Genomic DNA, 4,051 nt, shown 5'->3' with positions numbered 1-4,051 from the left:
TTTATTTGCTCAAATCTTTTTTTTTTTTTAGAAAATAAAGATAAAAGCAATCAAGTGTATAGTGAATACTTTAAATGGGAAGTATCAGGCAGCAACACAATCGTGAGAAGCAAAGTAGTATGTAGCACACTGACATAGGATTTAGAAGACCTACATTGAAAACCCCAGTTTTCTGACTGTAGTTAAGCCACTTACCTTTCTGAACCTCAGTTTCTCTATGTGTAAAACAATAATGACAATAATGTGTCTTCTATATCCAATGATTCCTGCAAGCGTGATCTACTCCTAAACTATAGAGCGCTATCTCCAGTAGTTGGTGTAGTTACAGAAGTTATTGTCATCGGCGAATATTTCTGGAGGTTGGATTCTCTGGGCATTTCTCAAGTGATTTCATGAAGGTGATCACTTGTATATTAGACCAGCTGGAAAAGATTGGCCATAGAATCATAGATTTAGATCAAGAGAAGGCCTCCAATGTCATATGGTCCAAGCACTTCATTTTATAAATGAGGAAACTGAGGTCCAATGACGTTAAGTGAGAAATGCAAGACACGCAGGTAAAAGGAAGTGGGAGAGCTCCTATTTGAACTCCCAAACTCTGAGCCCATGTACATTTGCAATAAAAAATAGATTATAGACATGAAAGTGAGTTTGCCTTTTTAGAAGAAAGCTTTTATGTTACATATTACTGGTATAGGTTGCTACTTTAGGCTTGTGTTTAATAAGGTGGATTTATAAGGTTCCAAGTTCATAGTAAATCTGTTCTTAGAAGTACAATCATGAAAGACAGGAATGACTTGTGATCATGTTCCTCGTTACGGTAAACCCAATAGCAGACTAGATCTGGGATCCCAGCCTTGTGCTAGGAGACATCACTCCCCCTGTGTCTATCCCCAGAGCTGTCCCACAGCATCCCTCATGTGAACAAAGGGATGCAAGGAAATGAAAGGGTCAGGGTCAGTGACTCAAATTCCTGAAAAATGAGGATTTGATCTATGAGATACAGTCTTTAATAAAGTAAAAGAACACTAATAGAAATAGCTACACATCTAGATGTGGGTGTCAGCTGCACCTATCTTGAGTAAGGTCAGGGAAGAGGATAAGGATGCCTACTCCCTACATATCTTTCATCTCGCTCTCAGTTCTGTCCTTGAGTGAGTCCCTGAGATTCACAAACAAAAACCACTTTGGCATTTTAGGTTTTGTCTCTGCTCCCCCAGGAGAAGGCATATCCCTAGGCTGTTGCCTTTGTCTTTCTTCTGTTTCATATTTTGGGGAAGATACGACAACTTTCTACTCTTCCTATATTCTCTTGTTTCTCTCTCAAGAAATTTTTTTTTTAATTTCCTACTGTAGGGGTAAATCCCTCCCTCAAGTCAAGATCTCCCTTAGCTTCCCCTCTTCCCACTCTGGGGTCTTCAGAGATATAAGTCCTCCAGCAGGCAAACCAATCTCAAGCCTTGTTTTAAACAGCCTTTATTATTAGCAAGTAAATCAACCTCTCTGGTCCTCAGTCACATCATCCTTAAAATGAGTAGGTTGGACTCAATGCCTCTAAGGTCCCATCAGCCCTAGATCTACCATCCTATAAAGCCTCTGTGAGAGTTTTGTCACCTATAAAATGAATAGTTTGATTGAGATGACTTCCTAGGTCTTTTCCAGACTATATTTCCTACTTCTCCCCTGAAAAGAAAAAAAAAACAATCATATGTAATATTTTCCTTTCATTAAACTCTTTAAAGTATACCTTCCTTTCCTAAAATAAGGACTATCCTGGGAAGACATGGATATAGGATTTCTATGCTGTCCATTCTGTCCTCTTTACCATTTTTCATTCCAGCTGGTACAATCTGTCCTTATAACTTGACTAATGTATAATGTGAAAGTATTTACAGATCCTATACTTGACTATAAGCTGCCATGAAGGGGAGGGGAGGGGGGGGACAAAATGTGAAACTCAAGGAATGGTGGAATTGAATCCTGTAAACTAAAAGGAAACAAACAAATTAATAAAAAAAAAAGATAAAAAGACATGAAAAAAATCTTACTTTGTCACACCATGTGTTTCCATTTGGAGAGGTCATTTTAAGAATTTTTATTAACTAGAGTCCATTCAGAGGCAAGCTACCAAGATGGTGAGAGAATTGGAAACAGTGCCAGAAGAAGACTGATTGAAGGAACTGGAAATATTTAGCTTGGAGAAGACCATTAGTACAATAGCTTTCCTCAGGTGTTCAAAAGTCTCTTGTATTAGAAGAGGTATTTTTTTCAGTGATCAAGCATTTCTTTTTTTCTTTCTAGATAGTCACAATTTAAGAAACTCACCTGCCCCACAGGCCAGAACACCTCTCCTGGTTTAGGTCCAAAGAATTAATTTCATTATACTTGTTCCTAGACGGGTAGAAACTGTATAAAGATAGATTTAAGTTTAATGTAATGAAAATCTTCCCAACAATTAAGGCTCTCCAAAAGTGGAATAGACTGCCTCTAGAGCTAATGTGCTCCCATTTACTGGTTATCTTGAATTAGAGACCTCATAACCACTTGTCAGAAATGCCATAGAGAAACTTCTGTTTAGGTTTCAAATGAATTACATGATTTCAGATATCTGTTTCAACTCTTCTGTTCTGTGATTGATGGAGACAATGAGTCAGTCTCTTTCCTGTCTGAGAGATTACTTCCTGGGAGTACGATCAATACATGGGGAGGCACATTCATTGGGACCCTGTTAAAATTTGACAACTCTAATTAATTGAACTAATATGTCTTGTGTTTAATGTGGTCACAATTGTCAGAGAATGACAAAATATTTCATTTTTCACAATCCTGTTACCAAAGAACCAAATTGAAGTGCCATTTTCATGTTATGAAAAAATCAAGGCATGAGTTTTACATAAGCCATCACACAATAAACTTTCATAACAGAAATAAATAGGGCCGTGACTGTGAATTTATAGTTTTTCCTGGATAGGACCTTTTGTTGAATCTTTTGTTATAATATATATGTACATGTATGTGTGTAAATGTATGGGTGTGTACAAATTCCCCCTAGTTATAAGTGGGGTGGGTAGCCGTTTGTATTTTATTAATTGTTACTTGGGCATTAATTCCCTCAGTATATATTTTTAAATCAGACCTGTGATTTAAATGGTTTAGGGAAATTCCCAGAAGATTCTCTCTACCTATTCAGATCATTATTTGCTCTGTACCTTTTTAAAAAAAAAAAAATTAATTCATTTTGAACTTAAATACAAAAGAAAGTATTTCCATTTACACAGCAAAACATAAAAGAGTATTTGATATAAAATCATGAATTTCCATTTCACACTGTTTACTTTTTTTTTTGAAAAACTGTGTAATAAATACTACACATAATTTTCAAGGGTAGTCTGCTTTTCTTTGCTTCTATGTTTTATTTTCTGCTGTGCATGTTTATATATTTTTCTTCCCTCTCTCCCCACCCCACCCTAGAGAAGGCCACCATTAGAGACAAGTATGTATGTATGTATGTATGTGTGTGTGTTTAAGTAAAATCATCCTTCTTAGATCCTTTGTAGCTGATTTGAGTATTTATAATATTCAAAATAACTTAATTGTTCTACTTAGGGCAATATTGCTTTTATTGTGTAAGTACTTTTCAGTCTTACAGCATTATACTGAGATGTCAATGACTTGCCCAGGGTCACCTCAGTATGTAGAAGAGGTAAAACCTGAAACCAGGTCTTCCTGATTTAGAGGCTCTCCATCCTTTCTGCCTCCGGATGAAATTATTTTCACTTAAATTTAGTATCTCTGAGGAATAGTGGAAGGAATGTTCAACCAGTCCTATAAACACATTAGAAAACTATTTGAAATAATAACAGGAAAGTACCTTTTTTCAATTAAACCTGCAAGGAAAGAAAACCCTGAGTTCCTTTAAAAGAGTAGCTAGGATCTGCTAGAGGTTTTCTTCTACCTTATTTTACGCTCAAGCGAACCATTCTATTCAATTGCCATATTCTGTATAGTAGTAGTAGTAGTAGTAGTAGTAGTAGTAGTAGTAGTAGTAGTA

This window comes from Petaurus breviceps, unplaced genomic scaffold (assembly GCF_028583685.1).
Source record: "Petaurus breviceps papuanus isolate PSGF00001 unplaced genomic scaffold, PetGlider_PUasm1.0 118, whole genome shotgun sequence".
Lineage (NCBI taxonomy): Eukaryota > Metazoa > Chordata > Mammalia > Diprotodontia > Petauridae > Petaurus > Petaurus breviceps.
The sequence above is the reverse complement of the archived record's forward strand: the minus strand, read 5'-3'. Positions refer to the sequence as shown.